Below are 24,461 nucleotides of genomic sequence, written 5' to 3'. Positions count from 1 at the left end.
TTCTATCAAGAAGCCACCTTCTAAACATAGCTTTGGTCTGCTCCTTTAAAGTTAAAAAAAGCTCACCACAAACCCAAGATTTGGGCTTAGCAAAGATTTAGTGATGAGAAGCTGTGCCTAAAAGTCATGCTGCACTTCAGAGAAAGCAGGGGCTTGCTTGTGAGGATGGCAGTAGGGTCCCTCCCCAACAGACATCCATATGTAGCACCATGGATGGTCCAGTTTGCAGTAGCTGGGTACCAAACACCCAGTTACTGGGGCAAAAGGAAGGAAAAGATCTGACATGGGATTGCAGAGGTTCATCTGACAGCATCCTCCACATGCAGTTTCCACAGCATCAGGCATTTTAGGAACAGAGATGCTCTCCTCTCCAAAAAGAGATTACAACAGTTTTGTTTCTCCACCTCTGCACCAGCCAAATTAATCCCTGATGCAACCCCATGGAGCTCCTGGTGATTATAGTTTTCCAACAAGCAGGGCTGGCAAGTCGTCAGCCCCTGACAGCCTGCAGGACCCTTGGCAGCACACTGAGGGCTTGCACTGCCAGAGCCTGGGTGCAAGGGGCAGGAGGACCTTGCTGGAGGAACAAGATGACAGCACACAGCACCCTGTGCCTCCGCTAAGGAGTCTCCAGCTGAGACTTCTGTCTTCAGTTTGGATCCTGATAAGTTACAAAGGTTTTGGGCAATAATCACTAATCCTGCATGAGGAGACCTCGATGACAGCAGCAATGAGTCACCCGCCATGCATACAAACCCATTTCTTTCACTCCCCCTTCCAGGATTTGAATCAAAACAGTCCCATTTCTTCTCTCTTCACTTTAGCCTACAGCTCACAAGCTTGCTTTTTCCCCCCCTTTCCTTTGGGAAGGGCCACGTACCAGCTTGGGCTGTAGGTTTAAGCAGCAGCTGGGAGGTATGAATGAACATGGTTTCTGTAATTATTGGCCTGACCCGTCTCTATGCCCTGAATCACATTTCTGAGCCACTCTTCACAAGTCTTGTCCTGCACAGCTACAGTTAAATTCAGCCTGGAAAAAGATCCATTCCCTCCACCACCTATCAGTGTTTATTGTCTTTTAGTACGAATCATTACACAGTGTGATCTAGAAGATGACAAGCAAAAGTAAGAACAGATACATTATAAAGGCAAAGTGCACGTGAAGAGCAAAATATTAGTTCCAAGATGAAACAAAATTTCAGCCATGGGATATGGACGAAGTTCAGTGCCTTTTGCAAGCAAATGGCAAAAGACCAGGATCTTTGAGAAATAAACTCAACACAGCTTAAACTGAAGGGCAGGTGGGAAGAGGAAGCAGCCTCTCCAGCAGCATGTTAGTTAACCATATCACTTACAAATGCAGACGTGGACGATCCTGTTAAGCAGGCTCAAAGCTGGTCTTAGTGCAGTTCACTGAAACTACAGGAATTTGCCCTCAAAACTTTCCTTCTAGTACCAATCAATGTCTACACTTGGAGATCATAAAAAGCATCTAATAGATAAAATTAACATTTTAAATCTCCCTTTAAGTTGCCCACAGGGAATCACTTAATTAGGGGATGAAAGATAAAGCTTTGTCTGGCATAGACAGCGTAAAGTAGAGAGAAATGCATTATAAAGTTACCATCATTTGGGCTTCTTTCCATTTGCCTTCCGAGGTTCTTATCTCCAGGATCTCCTCAGCTGCTCTGAAAGCTACAGACCTACCAAAGGCAGAGCAGCTATTGCAATATCCAGACTCCAGGAGTTTACAATTTGAGATGTAAGAAGAGGACGCATACACAAAGGGTCACAAGCTTTTAAGAGCTGTAAACATCATGGAGATCATCGTTCCCCATCATTACCAGGGAGGGCTGGAGCTGCAGCAGCATCTAAAAAACCCCATGCACAGGCAGTAAGGGTGTATAAAAAACCCATTCTTAGGGCACAAACCAACCACTAAATGACAGGGGTCAGGATAAAAACTTCCTCTTAAGGACTGGCTAACCCATAGTTGTTCTGAATCAAGATCCAACTGGCAACTGGCTCCTGGCCCTTAAAATTACTTCCACGTGTCTTTGCCCAGACTGATAGCCAAGCTTCTGGCATAAACAAAACCCTTACAACCAAACATCTCTCTATCCATGCCCCACCACGCAGGGAAGAGCAGTTTCTGTGCTGCTCTCTAGCTCTGCAGGGAAGCTTAAGTGGTCCTGCCTCATTTTTCCAGCATGGAAAAAGATGGGGGCAGTTGTCCTCCAACATAATGTTTCTTCTTGCTATAGGTGGAGAAGTTAAAGGATGGCTCTTCCCTGGGTCCTACTAGCTTCCCTAACAGATAGAGGCCGTGCCCCACACCAAAACTTGCAGCAAAGCTATCCAGCACCTAGGAAAGTCCCAGGCATTCTCCATCTAGGAGCTGCTTACAGCCCATCTCATCTGTTGTCATCCCATTGGAGAGGGGATCTTTGCCCCCAGGACCTCCCAGTACACGCCAAGGACTCTTGCTGTGTAAAGCACTCAGCCAGATTCAGAACAAGAAGAGAGCCTGATTTGCTCCAGGATGGCAATCCTGGAGTGCTGGACTTAACACATACAGGGCTGAATTACACAGTGATACTCAGTTTGAATGCCCTGTGAGGATGATTCTCATGAGACTGGACTGGAGTTGATATATTTTGCAAATGAGTTGTTATAGGAAGAACCGTATTCAACAGCAGCTACTTTTAACAAAGCAATCAAAAAAATAAATGCTTTCCTACTCCATTTGCCAGTTCAATCATGGGCTGCCCTGCGTAAATGAAGAGGTGTAACACAGAGGGACATAGCCACTGCAATTTATATCCCAGTGGCTAGTAACTGGTTTGTAGATCATCCATTTGCCATTCTTCCTGCAGCACGTCCTGCAGTATTTGACCTACAGCAAGCCAAGGCATATATAACCCTTTCTACAAATGCAGATGTACTTAGGTTCAGCATATGAAAGTCAGAGTGCACTTTGAAGCCAACTTACCAGGCCAGAATAGAAATCACTTCTTGTTTCAAAGCTAGATCATAAATGCTCGTCCATCACTATGGAGACCTTCTCATGGACCCTACTCCCTCCTCACAGAGCAAGTGAAGTACAGACCAGTGCCGTGAGACTTGACACAAAAGCACGTTTCAGACCTGGGAGCAGAGCTACACCTCAGCACAGGGCCCCAGTCCCAGCTTCACCACCTCCTCCAAGCAGTTCACTGCACTGCACTCAGAGTAGCATGTGCAAAATGAATCCTGCAGTGCTCCTGCTTTTGCAGGTTGTTTCGTTGTTGTTACTGTGTGCTCCAAGTGCTGCTGGAAAGAGGCTTCTGATGCAGACGCTAGGTTCATTTCACAACCCAACTAATAATTGTATTTCATTTCTCAGACTATTAGCACATAATGGAGCAGCAGCGGCTTGGGCTCCTGCTGTCTGGGAAGAGAAGGAGTTTGTGCCAAGGGGTAAGTGCATTGCTTTGGGTCAGCTGGTCCCTCTGAATCCCACAGCACATCATCCTGGGAGCAGGAATAACCCTGCTCTGCCCCAAGCAGGAACTGGAGCTTCCAGTTGCTTTTCTAAAGATAAAAGGAAAACAGTATCCATGCGTATCCCAGCACTTTCTCCCCGTTCTGTAGTTCTCCCAAATAACAAAGCCACTTAAATGAGATGAGCACACACAGAGAACAAGTTAATTAATGGTCCCAGCCTGAATTGGTGAAATCAGCATGCCTTAAGCAATGATTTAGCATTCAGTACTCTGCACTGCCAGACTTTCTCTTCCCAAGTGGTCCTTAATCCCCATACGAACACTTCGCTCCCTGCTGAGGAGCTACTTCCAAAAGTCAAGCTTTTGGGGGATTTTGCTCTTAAGTTAGGAGCATCTCAGATTCCCCACTGACCTTACAAGCTGGAGCACCAGCAGCAGGCTGCAGAGCTGAGCAGGAGCCAGCACAGCACTCTGATAGCATGGGGATAAATGACTGCTCAGACCAACAGAGAGATAAACAGGAGAGCATGGAAGAGATGAGTCTCCAATCCCATTGAGACTGGTGAAGTGCCTCATTTTTGAGGTAACAAAATTTCTACTGATGCAGGTTTAAAACAAATTCCTTCCTGCTAAAGCCTACCTTGATTATGCTTCATCTAGCTGACATCCTCTCTTGCAACATATATTGTCTCATCTTACATGAAAGAAGACAACAAAGAAGGGAGGGTTGGGAAAGCGGCAAACATTTCTCAGAGCTACGCAGTTATGTTTATCCAGCACACTCACATTCCAATTTGCAGCAATTGCTGTACGCAAGCATGTGTTGTGCACACTGCGGCAGACTGATGACAACTCTCAAGACCTGGAAGTCATTGTCATGGTGAACATCATTTCTGCAGAGCCAAGCCCAGTCTAGGCACAGGGCAATGGGCAGGGAGATTGGGGTCAGGAGCAGGGAAAGGACTGGAGCTCAGCCAGACCACGGTCAGGCCATCAAGAGGTGAGCTCCTTTCCCTCTTCCACAAGACCCAGGTGATTCCTGGACATGCCAGCCCAGCTTCTCACCAGATGAGGAAGAAGCAAACCAAGGCTCTCCCCACTCCTCTCTCCCCACATACCCATTCTCAGTTGCTCACTTCATCCTCGGAAGAGCAGTGTGAGTAGCACACCCCTGTTCTCTGCCCAGCTGCAATACAATCCATCCTCACTGAGACACAGCCAGTTAAAGCACTGGGTCAAGGAGAGGACATGATGACAGCAAACCCCAAGCAATGTAACACAGCATTTTGGTACTGACTAAAGCAAGCCATATAAGTAGTTATGTACAGAAAGCTGCTCCAGCACTCACAGTTTCTATCTAGTTGAGATATATTTTCGCTTCCCCAAGAGGATTAAAGCAACAAAGAGGGAACACAAAGGGAGAAGTGGGAGGACTGCAGCAGCATGAGGGAGATGAGAAACCAGGGGCTCCTGCCTTTGATGTTTGGATGATCGCATCCTTGCAATTACTCTGTCAAGGGCTCTGCTATGTCACTGGTAAATAAATCATCCAAGGAAATTAACTGTGCAAGGAGCTTGCACAACAAGTCACAGCAGGTAAAAATGATAACAGAGAAATCAAAGCATTTCAAACAGAGGAAAAACTCCAAAATACTGGGAAAACAAAGTAACATATATTTCAAATGATTTCTCTAACAAATACAAAACCTGGCTAGGTGCCTGCACAGGAAGGATAATAGAGACTTCAGGTTTATCTACCGTTTGCTGGGAAATGAAGCCATCAGTTAATCATGTACACTCTATTGGAGATACAGAGAAGATGAACTCGGAAATTGTCTTCTTCATTCTACAAGGAAGAATCTGGCACTTGGTTTTCTGGAGATACCTGTCCTGATGCAGCATTAAAAACTACCACAATGCACTGATTTTCTTTCATCACAAATATGCATATGTTGGCTTTTCTTCCCCTCCCCTGTTGTCACAATAAATAAGATGATCCATAACACAGGATTACACAAAATTTCATAGCCCACTGTGTTTCAGAGTGAGCCAAAATGCCATGCCAAGTACTTAATGATAATCAGTTTAGTCAAGTTTCCTACTATGGATGATGCTCATTTCATAGATGAGAAAACAGTTCCATGCAAAGATGAAGACACTTAGCAAAGATCACTGGGGCTAGGAGCAGCCAGGGCTTGCACCTACCCTATTCAACCACAGCCCCCAACAGAAAATACCCCAAAACCCATTGAGAAAACCAAGCGTAGGAAGCACCACTGACACAGGCAACACTTTGAAGTGGATGGGACAGAGCAGGGGTAGGGCACTGATGGCCCATGAATGTCTTCTTCCCTGTTGCCTTCTGCTCTCATTCAGTCTCTCCATGCTCTGCCAAGTCTAATTTCCTCTTAGCTGCTTGCCCTAAGCACCACCCTCATCCCTCCCTCCATGTGCTCCCAGCTCCCACCCCGGAGGTGCAGCTCCAGAAATGCTTTCTAAATGCCTGCTTTGCAATTCAGAACATCCTTAAACTCCTCCATCAGCTTAGTATTTGCCTGTAATCCCCTTTGGATGTGAAGTGTTTATACAGTATTACTTGCAAGATTTAACTCAAAGATGATTAAGTCGGTTCTGTAATTTTTGGCTTCATTTTGATTTCGAGGCAGCAACAGAAAGCCTGGCTTTTAGCATCTTATGGACTTTGCCTTGAATCAAAGCACTTATGAATTTGACAAACAGATTCACAGCTCTGACGAGAACTCAGCTTTTTAAAATACAAAAAAGTTCCCCTTTTATCCCTGTTTTGTTTAAACCCACCTAGCAATGGTGGGAGCGCAGGTTCTGCTATCACATTCAGAATAGCTGTATTGTTTATTCCAGAATCCAGCCCATCCCACTTGCAAGAATTTAAACCCCAGAGCTGGAGTAGGAGAGTAAATTGAAATGAGAACAGCAACTAAAGCTATAGCACCCACCAACATGAGCAAGCACACCACATGTGCTTCTGCTTTACACTACCTGGTGCTCTAACCCATACTACCAAACATATTGCTTCTCTAGACCCACACAGGCAAACAGCCCACATGATGTTCCATGGCAATGTAGGAACCAAGCTTTGCCCAGGCTGCTGCAAATACAGTACCTATCTACTCCAGTTGCGAAGTATCTGCTTTAATACAAAGAGTATTATCACCTTGCGTTTTATGATTAAGCAAGCATCAGTAAACTATTTCAATCTTGACTGCTAAATACATTTTTGCTCAAGCTGAACACAGCTAATGCGGACTATTTTCCTCAGACTTTCCAGGTAAAGTAGTTTTGTCTTTCAAAACTCTGGACTTCTTCCTTTTATATCCCTGATACAACAAAGCAGGAAAGCAGGAACAAAACTAACAGCAGGCTGTTCCAGTTTTGCCTGGTAACTTTGATGTTCTTGTGCTTTCAAGCAGTTAACTCACTTTCTACTGGTTTAAAGTCAACAAAAGCTTTATTTACTGGCAGAGGCTGTTCATAACATGCAATAGAAACAGTTCCTCTCATTTTAATCTTGCTAATTGAGCTTCTAATCATTCAAGCTATGCTTTTCAGTCTTCAACAGTACCAATGAGAGCAGAAGTGCTCCAATTTTGAAGGCAGCCTTCAGCTGCTTGCATATTGAAGCACCTACCATTGCATCTACTGCAGCCCCATCTTTCACCACTCTTCTACTCTCCCATGAAAGCTGACAATGAAGCCTAAAGGACCTCAATCTGCCTCTCAGCAAGAGCCACCAGCCAACACCACATCTTCCCTGCAAGAACTGTGTTTAAAACTGCTACACCTTCAAGCACCTCTAATTTCTGAGAGTGATGCAGCACCAGCTGGAGCAGTGACTCTTCCCACCCACATGACCTCACATAAGAAAGTGCTCCTAAAAAGTGATCTATCCTCAGAACAGAGTCAAGAAAACCCTCCCTGGCAGAGCTTTATTGCTTTCAAAGGCAACACCAGTTACATCTCTGCAGCAATAAGGAAACATGATTTCATCTTAGTAATAGATCACGGATTGCTTTACAAACATCAATGAATCCTCACAGACCAAACTCCAACCAAATAATGATCCTTTCAAGAGTCAAAAAGGGTAAAACACACCTGACAAGCAAAGCAAAGGCATTCAAGATTACTCCTATCCTACAAGAAATGATATTAGAAGTGATGGGTGGGAAGCTGTGGACAGATTTCTCCAGTCCTTAGCCTAAGATGTGACACAAACCACCTCCCTCCCATTTGTACAGGGTGACCGTACTGCGCTAGATCCATAGACACCAACACTATTGCAGCACACCGTTAGTCTTGTGCAATTGCCAGCCAGGGCTTGAGGACCAGCACAACAGACATAAAGCAGCCCAGCTGTAGAACACATTAAAAGCTCCAAGACCCTGGGAATGGCCTTGATCAGTGTTCCCCAAAGCGACTACTTCTGCTGCAGAAAATGGATTCATTATTTATAGCAGTAAACAAGGTGGCTCTCTGCAGCTGAGGAAGCCAATTTCAATTTAATGGATATCTTGATATGGCACATTATGTAAGTGACATCTACATGCACACAGTCTTCTGTTGCCACAGTAAGAAGTTTTCCCTGGTTTCATGGTTTAAGGAACAAAAGCTTCTCCATTAATTTCAACAGAACCAGAGTCTGAGCTCTAAGTCTTCTATAAGCTTGACGGGTCACAGCCAAGTTTGCTTCTCTCCACCTGAAGTTCTCAAAGCTCTGCAGGCCACTCCCTCATATCTGGCCACTTTCCAACCAACGAACTTATCTGAAGGGGCCTATAGGGATGCTGGGGAGGGACTCTTCATCAGGGACTGTAGTGACAGGACAAGGGGTAACAGGTTAAAACTTAAACAGGGGAAGTTTAGGTTAGATATAAGGAGGAAGTTCTTTACTGTAAGGGTGGTGAGGCACTGGAATGGGTTGCCTGAGGAGGCTGTGAATGCTCCATCACTGGCAGTGTTTCATGGCCAGCTTGGAGGAAGCCTTGGGTGGCATGGTTTAGTGTGAGGTGTCCCTGCCCATGGCAGGGGGGCTGGAACTGGATGATCTTGAGGTCCTTTCCAACCCTAACCATTCTATGATTCTATGAACATGATTTGATTTTCAGCCATTAACTCTTCACACTGGATGTCCAACATCCTCAGGGTTGCACTCCCATGCTATTTACAGTCAGGACACACACACAGTGGCAAGTGACTGCTTTCATGAAGCACTTTGTCAAACAGGTTAGAAAACCGGGCACCTCAACCTCTCTAGGACTTGACATGAAAGTTCAAGCCATTTATTTTCCACTAACTTAGTAGGCACCAAGCCATGGCACATTGCACAGGCTGTGTCACCTCTTGTCATCAACAGTCAGATTTTTAACACATTCTGGGGAATTCAGATCTCTCCACTGACTTATCACTCAAGAGATACAGCTATGTTCAGCACACCAACTCTCCCCAGGACTGCTGCTCCCACAGAAATTAGGTTATACGCCATTCCCTCCTTCAGATAGACCTGGGAACCCAAGAACAGTGGTTATTTGAAGGCATTAGATAGTCTAAATAACTTAGAAAAGATTTAGTGTGTGTCTGTTCAGGCATTGCCAGCTCAGACTCTTGGCTGGGTGACCAAGAGCAACCAACTGATCCCCATGAATGCCTGACCCGATGTTGCTACACTTCTGACAACACAGCTCAATAAAGCCTTTGCAAAGGTCACAGAATCACAGAATCACAGAATCCCAAGGGTTGGAAGGGACCTCAAAAGATCATCTAGTCCAACCCCCCTGCAAGAGCAGGGTAACCTACAGTACATCACACAGGAACTTGTCCAGGCGGGCCTTGAATATCTCCAGTCCTCAGTAAGGGAGCAAGGAAACAAAGAGAACATGAAGGCAGAAATTAAAATGTAGCTTTAATAAATTGTTTTCAAGTATATGCCACAATTAGGCTAACGCAACAAGAGTGCATTGCGGAACTATGCTCCCCATGAGCGCACTCTTTGGGAAGAAGATGCTCTGAGCTCACATCTTTGTTTTCTGTCCTGAGTGGCTCCACTGAAATCAAACCAGGTACAGGCACAAGGTAACTGCAGTCAGGCTCTATGCCTGCTTATATTGCCCCAATAAGAAACACGGGAGATGAATCCAAAGTTTTTATTCTATTCCTCCTCCAGAGGAAGGGAAGCAAGAGGAGATCCCTCTCCAGGTATTGCTTTTCTGCATTACTGTCAGCAACTGTGTGGTGAAAGTCCTTTAAAATATTTCCAAGTGTCTATTTCATGAAGTTTTCATCCATCACATAGCATTAGAAATACTCAAGGGACTCTGCTTTGGCTTTACCATGCTTTAACATGGAGATCTGCTGCTGCCACCACCTTCCCTCCATCCCCCCATTTATTTTACAGCCTTGGGTGGCATTACGCTTTGAGGTTCAGCAGCTCCAAGGGCGTTTCTATTGAAAACCACCTTTACTGCAGGAAATCGTACATGGCCATTTAAAAAATTACTTCTTGAGGAAAACGCTAGTGTCAGACAGCTTGCTGATCTCTTGCTCATTGCATTTGCATGTCTCAGGTACAAATCCTGCTGATTCCCCAGGTCTGACCCAGAAAAAGGCATCCTTTGTGAAGTTCTGGAACACAGAGCATCAAATCGGGGAGGCGAAAGAAAATTAAGCAAAATACTACAAATCCACAGATACTGGCAAAGGATCGGGGCGGGGGGGGGGGGGGGGGGGGGAAGGACAGGTATGACAATGTCATAGTGAAAAAGACAGGAAATTCTCCATTTTGCATTACATGGGTAACATTAAAATATACACACGCAATTACACAATATTATCCCCTGGGAAACCCAAACTTACACCTGGTCTGTACAAGAGGGCAAAACAGCTGTGACAGAACAAGCCTGTAATTAGGTCTCTGTTGTGCCATCAACAAATACGGCATTTATGAACATGCATCCCCAGAGATACATGTCCCACGCATACACAGTTGAAAGCTCATGCATCTCCTATTTGCAACCTTACCTTCTTATGCATTTCATTTTGGGTTTGATTATTAGATGCCCACGAGCACCTATTATGTAGGCTGAAGAAACATGGCAGAGCAAATCCCAGCTCTGCGGTCAGACAGGTCCAATAAACCAGGAACAAAGGGAGCCTGCAGCAGCACACGCTCTCCATGCCCCTGCTGGGGCATGCACAGATCCAGGAGTGAGGTCTGTGCCAATCCCAGGGAAAAATGGGCACTTGCTTCCCTTAATGCCACACTGAACATCACATTCCTGCTTCAGTGCAACTGTGAAAGAGCTTAGCATTGCTCTCACTTCAGGGACAAGGTATGAACCTGTTACAATTGCTGAAGATGCAGTATCTACTGAGCTGTCTTTTAAAAAGCAAGCCAGCCAGGGCTCCTGTGGAGGGTTCTTGGGGATACGAGGTTGTCCTTCAGAGAGGAAAATGAAAGTCTACTCCCCTTTCCAAACCAGAGGGAAGAAAGCACAACTGCTAGTATGAACTGGGGATGGGGCACAGCAGCAAGTGAATGTCATAAACCATCCAAAGGAGGGCAGATGCCAGCTGTCCCATGGAGCTTTTGTGGGAGCAGGAGTGGCCAATAACTGGTGCCTGTTAAGCTGCTCATCCATCCAGGCCAGGAGCAAATCCCCTAAACAAGAACAAGTATCCTGTCCTAAAATGTCATATCCCCATATGATGTCCAGAAGCCAAGGTGTATGAACAAGTAAAGTCCGTTTACTACAGCTGCAGCATGCTTCTTGTTTCCTACCACCTTTCCGACCTATTTACATGCCAGGGCAAAGGATCTCAGTTATCAACTAATCAGAGCAGCAATGAGCTTTCTGTCACACAAACACTTCTAGCTCTCCTGTAAAAACCCTGCTCCAAGTTTTCTCTACTGCTTATATTCCTTGTCTATCCTTAATGAAGGAGCTGTTAAACGCTTTCTTAGACATGCCCTACAACCCCAAATCCCCTCTCCCCAAACTCTCCTTGCACTGTCGTGTGTACAGACACTGCTCCTAGGCCAAGGAGATCTCTAGGAAGGGATGATCGGCCCTTCACATCCATTGACATGGGGAGAACACATGCCACAAACATCCTCCTGAAACAAAACCCTTTGGGGAAAATCTGTGACCTCACTGCTCTACCCTGCCAGCAGGCCAAGAAACACAAGCAGAATATTGCTCTTGTTCCTGTCCTTAGCAAAGACCTCCCTGGGAATATATCCTACCTACATGCACTGCATTGCCATTGCGTTGCTATAAACTTTCACATTATGTAAATGCACAGCTAGACATAAAAATATCCACTAATTTTGTGTATGTGTTTGTTTTTGCTCTTCCCTTTACAGTCAGCAGCAGTGCAAAGGCAATTCAGACGCTCTGATTTCGTATTCCTTTCTTGCAAGTGCCTACACTGATTTTAAACAAGGCAGACTTGGCCTGAAACCAGCCCTACAGAAGGTGGGTTTTCCTTTGTCTTGGCAGGATAAGAAGCAAAGCAGCTACAAGAAGACCCAGAGGCCACTTAGTGATGGGAACGGGGAGGGAATGCAGGGAGTGAAGAGGAAAAGATTAATCTGAAAATACCTTGTGACGGTTTCCAAAACAGAGACACTGAAACAAGGAGGGAAAAGGTGACACAAGAACGAAGATTGTGAGGAACAAGAAAAGCAAATGGGAAGATTTCAATTGAGTGGATCGCTGCAGGAAGGCAGAGCTGCCAAAGAAGCTGTATTCCCACAGCTGTACTTGCCATGGCCAGCAACATCCGCCAGAGCAGCACACGTGCACTGGAATAATGTGGTTGTAACTCACAGAAACATAAGCAAACAGTAGTTTTCCTGCTCACAGCAGTAGCTCCTTGTATAATTCAAAGACAAGTACAGTCTTCCCTCAAAGCAGCAGCATCATTTTGATGTTATTTTGGAGCTGACTTACATATTTTTTATGAGAGAACTATGGATTCATCCACCTTTTTATGAAAGCAGCAGCCCAGGTTTGCTGAGTGCAGCCCTGAAAGCCAGATAGCTCCAAACAGTTTCAGATTTCACTAAGTAGCTCAGATGAGAGCACCTTGGCACACATCCCTGTGTAACAGCATCAACATGCCTGGAAAGCCTCAAGAATTCATATTCCATTTAATACTATTGGGCATTTAGCGATCAGCTTTCAGAAATACAGGGACATCAGAAGATGACTGTCTCCTGTGTAACACAACTGCCTGCAGAAGTGGCAGATTTATGGGAACTCCTGGGAGCAGACATGCAGTTATTCCTGTATATGGGCATGCTCCCGCACACACTTAATTTCAGTCCCCATGGAGCAGCTGTGCTATGCATCCTCATCTTGGACACCCCAGCAGTAGGTGTTTGTCTGTTAAGAGAAGTTGCCTTTAGTCTGAGGTAGTGAAAGATATTGTCAAAGTTCAGGACTTAATCCTGGCTCAGAGCCTAGATTTATACATCCCCTTATAGAAGGGGGGTACCAAAACCACGAGGTCTGCTGTTCAGACCTGGGGTTGACTGCAACTACAGAGCAGCACTGGACAAGTACCTGCCTGTCGATTCAACATTGACATGGGAATTCCTCCTCCTTCCTCTTCTCTGCTATTTGCATTCATCTCATGCAGCACCAATTCACATTAAACTACTTTATTGCACTTGGATCTGGGGAGCTGCACCCATCTCGCATGGCCATTATCTCCCCATGGCCAGGTTACACTCCCAGGAGTGCCACAACCCCTAAGCAAAGGCTATGACTTGCCAGCCTGGGGTTACAGCAGCTACCTCCAAGGCCACTAAAGGAGAGATCATGTGCCATGCCTTCTATAGCATCTCTCCTCTAGCACTTGTCATATTCTCATTTAAATCTAAGCAAGCAGGAGAGCAGTGCAGAATGTGCAGGCTCAAATACAGTACTCTGCCTGACGTGATGGCTATGCAGGGAATCCAGGTTTACGTGCACGGACTGTCAAAACAAGGGGTAGAAGCAGTAGTTTGCACTGAAGAGCTGTGCATGCATTTTAAAAACACACAGCCATGTTTATGTTGGCAATTTTTCTTCTTTAAATGAATCTTTATAGAATACAGCTTGGGGGGGTTCCACCTTTCTGCCCAGCTGTTGTTTTAAACCAGACCCTACCTGCTCAAAACTTGCTTAATCCCTTATCATTTGCACAGCAAAACCCAGGAGGTGCCCAAAGCTGCTTCTAGAAATGGTACCTCAAATCCTTTTGCAGACAGGCAGCTGTCTCTCTGGACTGACATCTCAAACAAGCACCCCTGGACTCATGCAGAGGAGCTCCCCTTACCACCTCCTCCGCATGCACCCTTTTCATCCTACTTGTGTACACAGACAGGAAACAAATTGGGAAGATAAGAATATCCTGGCAGGGGTATTGCCTAGTTTGGTTTTGCAGTATTTCTGTAAGCCAACTGTTTGCTAAGCAATGAGAGACTATTTAAATGCTGCTGATTAAAACCACTCGAGACATCATGCCTCTAGAAATACCGACTCTGTTTAATTCATGTTACAGCTTCTTTTTTTCCCTTCCCTCAATTCAGCAGTTCAGACTGGGCTTCCTCCGGCAAGCTAAACACACATAGGATGAAAATCTTGTACCTCCAGAGCATAAAGGCATAGCAATATTCAGCCTTCTTCAGAGCAAGGTCTAAGTAAATCAGAGTTTTACCAGGACTTGAAGCCACTTGGATACTTCTGGACACAAGTCAGTTTCTAACTGGGAGTCACGTTGGAAAAACCCATCCCAACACACACAGGACCTTTGAAAGATCAGCTCCTGAAGGAGCTGGTACTGATTGCTGTTGGAGATGGGATATTGAGCTACCCAATTCATTCACATCATTCCTACACATCCCTAGAGACTTGAAATAGAAAGTTTTCAGCACCTTCACAGTGGCCAAGCCAAAACAGCATTTAATATGGGAAGCACGCAGATTTCATGGTGCACCAATAGAGCAGCACAGAGCTTACAAAAACATAAGTATTACAAACTTGTCAAGCCTCACAGGCAATGGTACCGAGTTACAAGAGGTACTTGTTGCCTCTCATTCAAGTCACCCCCATGGTTTTGTTATCTGGGAGAAGGAATACCTTGCTTTGAGACAGCAATTTCTTGGGAAGCAGAGTGACTCTCACTATTTCTGTCCCACAGGTAAAAGGACTCAGGTCCATCGTCATTGCATGGACAATGAAGGGACACCCAATTTAAGGCCCCAACGCTCCCTGCTATTGCTCTTCCAAACTTGCCCTCAAACCACCCCGCATTTGTTTCATGCAAGCTATCATTGCATGCATTGAAATGCACTACTTGGCCCCATGGTAGGAGGCTTGTTGCCTCCTAAGCAGCCACTAACTCCACACCACCAAGGGGACATGCTTATCAATCTTCCAGAAACAAAGAGGCACAACTAGAGCAGCCCTTGATGACCTATGGCTTAGCCATTACTGCGGGGCAGCCCCCATTTCCAATTACTCCAGCAGCTCGGAATGGTCCTTCAAGGCTTTTTCTTCAGGAACAACATGAATTTAATCCCAGAGTAAGTATTTATTTATCCACAGTTCTACAGTAGCCTCCCATTTTCCATCACCCAATTTCACTTCAGTAATCTGCAGCAATCTAAGACACAAGTCTAAGCTGACAACAGTTTGAGTGAGCGCTGTTGGAGGAAGAGCTGTGTTCCTGCCACAACAGCAGTTAAAAATGACAGCCCTGCACTGAGCCCTCGGTACCATGCAAGACAAGCTTAACACTGCTGCTTCCCCTACTCTAGGCTTGATATGGCTGTGCACACAAATAACCACCAACTAGATAACTTCCAGTGTTTTGGAAGGTGGAAACTCAAACACCAACGGCCTCAAACTGGCTCCGATTTGGGCCAGATCCAGGAGATTAACTGGTCAGATAAAGCATTCATGGAGTAACTGGCCGGGAACCTGTGCAACTGTGACACGCGCATCACACCTGTACTAGAGCCTCTGACCAGCTTTGAGGTGTTTCATGCAGGTAGAAAAGCAAAAACAAGAGCAGGACAAAGAGCTTACAGAAATGTTTTGGCAACAGCTGGGAGCCACCATGCTCTCCTGTTACCTTTAACAAGTCCCCCCCAGTCAGCTCCCTCCCTTCTGCTCACAGCAGATGTTATAGCTTTACATTTTTCCTTTAAGCCCAGTATTTACTATAGGTTAGGGGCTAATTTAAAGCAATTCATTAGGCTACTCTAACCCAGGCAACAACAAATCCTGCTGTAACTTTCCAAAATGAATTCTTCTCTAACACACTACCGCACCCTTGCAAAAAGTTAATTAAGGATTCTTCCACCTGCTCGCAGAAGATCACAGGGCAGATGCTGTCAGACAGGTTTGCTTTCTGTTATTACCAATTTCAGCAGCAATTCATCTCTCCTAGTCCCATTCTGAGTATCAGGCATTCACACAGGCATATTAAAATGAAATAAAGAGGTTTATTGTAACCACCCAGGCAGCAGCATCGGTCGGGATGGAGCTTGAAGAGAGGACAAGAGAGTTGAGGATGATTTGCTCTTCCCAGAGGACACACTATTACGAAGCCCCCCAGCCCTCCAAATATTTGCTTGAGGTTTGCTTTACATGCAGAGCTTCCTAGCGGAATGGCGAGCACGCAGAGCACATTCCTCTGCTAAGTGTCTTCTTCAGAATTTGGGTAAATACCAGCACATTCCGGCCCAGCTCACACAAACTATCTGGATCCTAATCACGGGAAGAGTTAGAATGAATGGCTATTGCCTTGCTGCCTGGTTTTCACTAAAATCCAGGACACAACTTCACTGGTTTTATCCCTCTGCTAATCAATATCGTTAAACACTCAGAATGGACACATTTATCCTAGTAAATTGTTACTCTAAACTGTATTATTTAGACAGAAAGGGTAGCTGTAACCATGCCAGGAGGTTGTAGCCAGTAAAAAAAGTGTCCTGTATGTAAAGAACTATGCTTTACAGTAATGAGACCATTGCTAATGTTAGATTACTATCATATCAGTACTGAGAAATTACTGGATGGTGGTAAATTTGAGTTTAATTTCATCTTCCTGCCTTTCCGCATCCTCCCCCTGGACATGAGCATCAGCTGCAGAGACTGTTTGCTTGAAAGAATTGCACACTCGAGCAGCAAATGCAAAGCTTTCAGAACATTTTGTGCTCAAGAAGGGCGCAAAGCACCATCAATAAACACCTCAATCCTTCCTCCCACTACAGTAGGATGACATGCCTACATGCCTTACCCAACACCTTCATTAAGCAGACCATCAGGATGTAGCACTGTTTCAAGCAAAAACTGAGTCACAGTAAACCATAAGATAACAGGAACAGTTACACATGGGCGGACACAAGTACAAATGTATTTCTTACAGCCAAGGCCAGTCACTAGGAATGAGATGTTGAAGATGAGGAACTGCATGAAATGACAAAGTCCACCCCCTTGGATCCCATCAGTATGTCTGGCCTGAGCTTAAGCCGCTTTGAACACTGCTCTGCTCATGTTTCAGGCCAACTTCCTGGGGCCTGGCAGGGGTTTTTATCTGAAGAATTCCTGAACATGGAGTCACCCCAAAGCAGGCTTTATCTGCTTCCCTCGCTGTCTGTGCCATCACTCCTTGTATCACACTACTTTGAGTGGTACACTCCTGCCTTCAGGTTTGCACCAGGCATTTGCTGTGGTGTTTCTTTGCCCTGCCCTGTGCAAACCCCCTCTTGCTTTGATGTTTATTTACAGACCTGGCCCATGTTGTGAAGTGCCACTTGACTCAGAATTGCAGCCCTCAAAACCATTTACACTGGAGTTAGGGTTACAAAAGCTAGCTCACATGAGACCACTGAAACAAGGAGGTATTTCAAGCAGGTCTTTCCAACTCCTCAAAAGAAAACCACAGACTGGGCTTGGTTTTCAGCTTTCCATGATTTTTCTCCCTATGCACAAGCACCTTTCACCTTCTTTATCCTTCCATACAGAATCAACCTCCGAATTTAAAGTCACAAGCCTCAGGGACGGCCTGTCACACTCTACAAATGAAGGCATGGGTTGCAAACATGCAGAATTACTCAGGATAAAGAAACCAGCTAGGATTAGCTGACCCCAAACAAGCCTCTCCTTTTTAGGGATGTATACTACAACAACATGGTAACCAGCATCAGGACTGACTCTGGGACCCCCAGAGCTTAGAGGGGGGTACAGCATGAGTGCGTGGAGCCAAACAAAGCCTGCACAGGAGTCAGTGATATCAGGGACCGAATGGGATGTGCAGCCTTAGAACACAAGCCCCTCCAGCCTGCAGTGATAGTCACTGCTGCTGAAAGCTCCTCTTACACCTGCCTTAGCCCCAGAGGAACAAAGCAGGCTACACACAGGTGTTATGATTCATCTGCTACAGACTTCCCAGCCAGACACCACCTCCTCCTCCTCCCGGATCTTTCATTCTTTCCCAGAAGCATGAGGTATCAGCTGCTCTAGGCAAAGCGGTACCTAGAGCCTTATCAGACATCTTTTTATGTACAACAGGAGTTTCTACTCCCACCTGCCCCAGACCTGGGAGAGTCCCCAGGGTTTGATGGCTCCAGGGTACAGGATCGGGAAGCTCTATGAGGAGCAGATAGAGACAGCATCAAGCAGAGATCCCCCTGTGCTCCATCCAGCACTCACACACACTCCCAGCAGCACATCCCCAAGACCTCTGGAGGTCCAGCACTAGCATCATGCTGTACCCAGAATGGTTTTGCAGAGGAAAACAACAGGCACCAATGATGAACTGGCAGCAAAATCCATAGTAAGCACAGCACGATCTCAGCATCCTGGTGAAACACTACTGAGAGCCCTTTAGTACCAAACACAGTTTACACACACCGCGTATTTTACAGCTACATGCCACTGTCCTGCATGAAGCACACAGGAAACAAAAATCCCATTTTCCCACTCTTATCTCCAGTTAGTTGTGCAAAACTATCTACTTGACTGCTTTAATAGGATGAACGGACGGCTACAGGAACATCTCAGCAGCACAGCTGATGTTGCCACCAGCAGATAACTGCATTAGGTCTACCAGGAAGTTCTTCTAAATTGAAATGATAGTTTATACCTGTAGCTCCATCTCCTCCTTCCCATTCCAAGGAAGTAAGTAAGATTCTTCCTGTAAGGAAGGAACCAGGATTTTAAGGTTTGCAAATAGCTTCATTTGCCATTTCCATGTTACTTCTGGCAGTGCTGTACAGCACCACTTCACAGCCCAAGGGTACAAAACCACATAGGCAGAGGGAAGCCCGTAACTAAAATCCAGGTGTGTGAGGACCAGGTCCCACTGCATTGCAGTTGGAAGGGTGTGGAGGACAGCACAACCAGGTCAGACCATAGTCTCCAACCTTCCTCCTTCCCCAGTAACGTACTACATCCTCACTGTGCATTGAAGGCACTTAACAGCTCCAGCACTGAGTAAAGTATGCCCACTGTTGTTTAAGATGAGCTGTTACAACACAGGCCAACACACTTAAGCATTAGGTGGGGACTCTAAGTAGCTTGTAATAAGATTCAAAAGTAATTTTTATAGTTGAACTCCAGCCTAACAAGAAAAAGCATTAAATGCTATTTCTGGCACTTCCGCACAGATGTTTGAGCCTGCAACTACCGCTCCTTCATAAGGCACTCTCCAGGCCTCAAGTAAGGTTTGCACCCTTAAACTCAGAGGAACCAGGTCCCACAGAGCAGCCAACCATTCTGCTACCTACTCCCAACAGCCAACATCTCTGCCTGCATTCTCCACAGTACAGGTCTCAGCTGACACAACAGAACACATCTCCCAAGCCTATCTTCATGCCTTTGCACAAGTCAGGGAAAGGAATGACGCATCTTTACTGAAGCAAAGAAAGAGCCATAAAAGCAGTGAACACATTCCTCCCCCCACCGCAGGACTGTGCGCAGCACAGCAATGGTCAGAGTATGAATCTCAGATTAAGTTTCCACTTACCTGGGCTCACTGGGTGAAACTAATGATACCCTGCCAGGCAGCTCATCCTCAGCAGCAGCACTGCCACACTTGCTGCTCCCCACTGTATTCAGCTAACACCAACCTGCCTTTGTTTCCCCTCCAGCTGCTCTTTCCAGTTCAGTCCTACCCATAGCTAGCTGCTCTTCTCCCCCCGCCCCGGTTTAATTTCAGGACAGGCCTGCAGCACATCACCAGTGTGTAAAAACAAAACCAAACAAGCACAGCTCCGCAGAGGAAGTGCCAGACACGCAGTCTGCCACACAGCACAACCCGCCACCCCGTACTTAAACAGCAGAGCTGGAGACAACAACTGTTAAAGCAAACTGGGAGCCTTATTCCCGGTGCCACGAAAATCCCACGCAGCTATGTTTTAGTCTAGAGCAAAGATGGCACGCTCAAATGTATTTGAATAAACATACCGTATCTCAGCTGCTGCACAGCCCAGGCTCCATTCAAGTAGTATGGAGGAGTCGGAAGGAGGGGAAGGGATTTCTCTCGCAGGGAGAAGAGAGGTGCAGCTTGCCCCAACAAGCATATGACGCTGTGACAGGGTGTAACTTCTGAAAGACGAGATGTTAATGCGTTGCTAACAAATCCTCTCCGACGTTAAGCAGCAAAGCTAGTTGTGCTGGGAAAGAAAAAATACAGAAGAGATTCAGGTTTAGAATGAGGGAGTTAAAATGACTTACACCAGCTCCCCAGTGCTCAAAGTGGAAAGAACCAAGTTAGCAGCCAAGTTACCTTAAGGTAGCAAAGATACCTTCAATAGACAAAGGTTAAAGGTGGAGCTTACTTTAGCCTGGCTGGTTAGCTTTTCCTAAGGATGCCTCCCAATACCTTAGTTACGAAACTGGTTTAACAGTAAACTGGGATCCGATACATCAGATGCTGCATCAGGACCTTTTTTCTTCCAGGCTTCTTCCTCCTCCAGTTTGATTTTTCACGTGCAGGTCTACATTACACACACACGTGCACTACAGACCCTTCTTCTCCCTTGTAAACCCACCACATGCCCACACAGCTTTGACTCACATCTCCCCTCACTAGGGGTGGGCAATCAAGAAATGCCCATCCATAAAGATCATTAAAACAAGCAGTGCAGTGCATCACAACAACAGATCTTTCTGCAGGTCTGTAGTACTGAAGCAGTGGTTAATAACATTTTTAAAGATGACAAGGTTTTAAGGGGGAAGTAGCATCTTTTATCATACCAGTAATGCCCAGTATGCACACCTACACCTCTTAGTCCCTACACCTGCTGTGAAGCTGATCTGATAAAGCCTATGGTTCTCCTTTCCTTCCCCCAATGATAATTCATTTAACTGACCAACTTAAAACACACTAGCATCAAGGCTTCCTACCAGGTTCATGCTATCACCTACAAAACCAGCTGTACAAATTTGCCAGTGTTCCCTGGATGTCCAAAGCTAGTGAGGACACACTCATTAGATTTCAACTTCAACTCACCTCCTGTTGGAAACCTGTCACTAGATGACTCCTCTCTTTGTTTCCAGCAGATACTCACAGCCAGCCCTTACAGTGATTTACTGAAGTGCAATGAGGGCTAAAACACGGAAAAGGAGTTATGCTGTTGCCAAGAGAGGCAGACTCACATGGTCAGCATTAGGAAATACTGACAGATAAGCACATAACTGCTTTCTCCATGCCAGATAATGCATCAGCCTCAAGGCTGCCAAGCAGACACCTCCTGGAGCTTCCTATTTCTGCCTCCCCTGTAAGCAAAATCAGGTGGGGCTGGAGAAGTGATTAGGAAAAGTTACATCTCCAAGCTTTCCCCTCTGCACAAGAACCCAGACTATTAAACCAGGAAAAGATGCAACTGATTTTTAAGATGATGCTTGAGACAAGAGCAAAGTTAGAAAAATTTCAGTTCCCTAGATAAAAGGAATATTCATTTTGGAAGACAGAAGGATGAACCAAGTCCAGGCATTCAGAATCTCTAATACATTGATGACGCTATGTACACATCCCTTCATCCCACCAACAAGGATGTTTGTTAGTGAGATGAAGATGCCAATTGAATTGTAGTTGCTAAAACATTAAATTCTACCAACTTTCCGCTAAATTTTTTGACACTGGAGGCGGAACAAGTAATTCAAAACACTTATTTTATTGTAAAATTGAGTAATATGGTTCAGATTAGAAAGACTCCTACTGCAGCACATCCTTCTACATTTCCCACGCTTCAACTTTCCACTCCCTATGCAGCTATCATATGTGGTGCAGTCATTTTACTGAAAGAATATTATAGAAGTCTTGGTTATTTAAGCATTGCTGTCTCACACAGCATTCCTGCAGACAAAGGCATATCCTTCATATGATGCACAAGAGGGAATTCTGTGTCAGAGTTAAAATATGCTTAAATTGTTGGATCTGCAGCAATCAGGAGGGGTTTGTAGTTTGTTTTCAAAACTAGGAACAGAAGTCTAAGCTTAAAGTGAGGAGAAAAAAGTCAGAAGAAAGAAAGAAAAGCCCCAAATCATTAGATGGCTGCAGCTGTCTCTGTGCACTGGGGACAGGTTGGAGATGCTTCCCAAGCGCCAGATACACATTTGTCCATCATTATTGCCTTCAGGGACACAAAGCATGACAGACCATGTCAAGGTTTATTTTACACACACACATCCCTTTCTTTTTTAATCTTTTGAGATTTAAACATCCCACCTTTTATAAGAACTGCTTTCTTTGCTAGTTTCAGGCCCAGCTCTCTTGCACAACAGCTACCGAACATGTGCACATCTGCTTTCCATAACATCCAAGCAGCACTGCTAAGATTGATGCAGTAACTGTGTTCATGTAACCTACGCATTAAGCACTGCAATGCCTCTAGAGGTATTATGTCGCATAAAATACATCAATATGCTATGATATCAGCCCAAGGCTGGATTATGGATGGCAGCTGCCTTTTGTGCTCTGCCCAGCCAACGTCCAGAACAATGATTCTGCCAAACTGCTGTCTTCCTCTTCCTCTTGGTTTTCTAGACTCCCATGCCCCTTGCCAAGCTGGGTTTGCTTTCCTCTAAAGTAACCCTCACTCTTCCTACAGGTATCATCCTCCTCTCCCTTACATGAGCCTTAAACCTAAGTGAGCACATCAAGCATGGCTATATGAAACTATTCCTCAAGATCTGATTACAAGGTGACAGCCTCTGCATTCCTGGGGCCAGGGAAGGCTGAGCCAAGTGAAAACACTCTCCAAACTATCCACCGATTACTCTTACTACTTTCTGTACTTTAGAAACAAGTCTGACAAGTCTTTGTCCAGGACAAAGTGGTCTCTGTCCCAAGACACTTCTAATGCCTTTCCAAGTCCTTCTAGGACCTTGTATGGAAAGAAAGGAAAGGATGCACAACTTTTGCTGATGCTGTTTAACCTACTATTTAAAAATAATTGAAATATTCCAGGAGCGCTTCCTAATCTTATGCTTCACTTCAGGCAAAAAGAGGGGGAATAATCAGTGGAATCATTTATAAATAAAGCTGGAACATTTGGGAATTGATATTTGAGTAAAACTGCAATTCCACATCTCTAAAAGCACATAAGTATGGTATTCCAAGGAAACAGTTAAACTCCACCTGACGTTCTGGCCTTAAGGTTCCCATTAATCACGAGAGAGTCAAGCATTCATCATCAATTCTGCATCTTTTGTCACTTGGTTTTCTGTAAGACTTCTTGGGATTGAAAGCCTTGAAAGTAATCTCTTTCTTGGAAAGTTTCTGTGGGGGTGACAATTCTCTGGAATCTTTTATTGTAACACCGTACAGCAATAATAACCAAAACTGTGCGGAAAAATGTGTCTGTGTTTTTGCTTTGTTTCCACTTTCATGTAAAAAGGGTTTTGTTTTTCATGCAACACAAGGTAAATGGATCTGTTTCTAAAACCATCTCTCCTACACTGGGATCTGAATAAAAAATAAAGGCTTAATTGTATGAAAGAGATTTATATATGGGGAGATTAACCAGCCTATGGAACTCTTTCAAAGGAACTAAAGATAGCTCAGACATTAGCATGAGAAAAACTGTAGGGCTCTTTATTTTCTAACACATATTAGAAAGGGTTTTAGAACACATCTCCCACTGTGAAAACACATCCACACAGCAGAGCATGGCCAGGCTGTGATCACAGAATCATAGAATAGTTAGGGTTGGAAAGGACCTCAAGATCATCTAGCTCCAACCCCCCTGCCATGGGCAGGGACACCTAACCCTAAACCGTGTCATCGAAGGCTCTGTCCAACCTGGCCTTGAACACTGCCAGGGATGGAGCACTCACAACCTCCCTGGGCAACCCATTCCAGTGCCTCACCACCCTAACAGGAAAGAATTTCCTCCTTATATCCAATTTAAACTTCCCCTGTTTAAGTTTTAACCCATTACCCCTTGTCCTATCACCACAGTCCCTGATGAAGACCCAGCATCCCTATAGGCCCCCTTCAGGTACTGGAAGGCTGCTATGAGGTCCCCACGCAGCCTTCTCTTCTCCAGGCTGAACAGCCCCAACTTCCTCAGCCTGTCTTCATACGGGAGGTGCTCCAGTCCCTGATCATCCTCACGGCCTCCTCTGGACTTGTTCCAACAGTTCCATGTCCTTTTTATGTTGAGGACACCAGAACTGCACACAATACTCCAGGTGAGGTCTCACAAGAGCAGAGTAGAGGGGCAGGAGCACCTCCTTCTGATAACTTGAACTGATCACTGCTGATCACCTACATGCTCTAAGAACAACAAACAGGGGCTGAGATCTTTCTTTTGGCTCAGTATCTAGACCATAAGATCACAAAACATACCGAAAGGGTTTGAAAAAAATCAGCTTCAAGCTAGAGTGTCACAGTGATTGATCCAAACTGGAGGAATGAAAGGAGAAGGAAGGGTAGATT

At 45.3% G+C, this 24,461-nt stretch overlaps 1 protein-coding gene across 1 annotated transcript in view; it reads right to left on the bottom strand.

Moving 5' to 3' along the window:
- FRMD4B (FERM domain containing 4B) overlaps positions 1-24,461 on the bottom strand; it is a 141,010-nt gene that overhangs the window by 103,587 nt on the left and 12,962 nt on the right. The window contains exon 2 of the mRNA XM_065687237.1: positions 19,982-20,190. The gene's annotated coding sequence lies outside the window, so the exon portion shown is untranslated. The remainder of the gene's footprint in view (positions 1-19,981; positions 20,191-24,461) is intronic.

Source organism: Lathamus discolor, chromosome 7, assembly GCF_037157495.1.
Source record: "Lathamus discolor isolate bLatDis1 chromosome 7, bLatDis1.hap1, whole genome shotgun sequence".
In the NCBI taxonomy this organism is placed as follows: domain Eukaryota; kingdom Metazoa; phylum Chordata; class Aves; order Psittaciformes; family Psittacidae; genus Lathamus; species Lathamus discolor.
The sequence above is the reverse complement of the archived record's forward strand: the minus strand, read 5'-3'. Positions and strand labels throughout refer to the sequence as shown.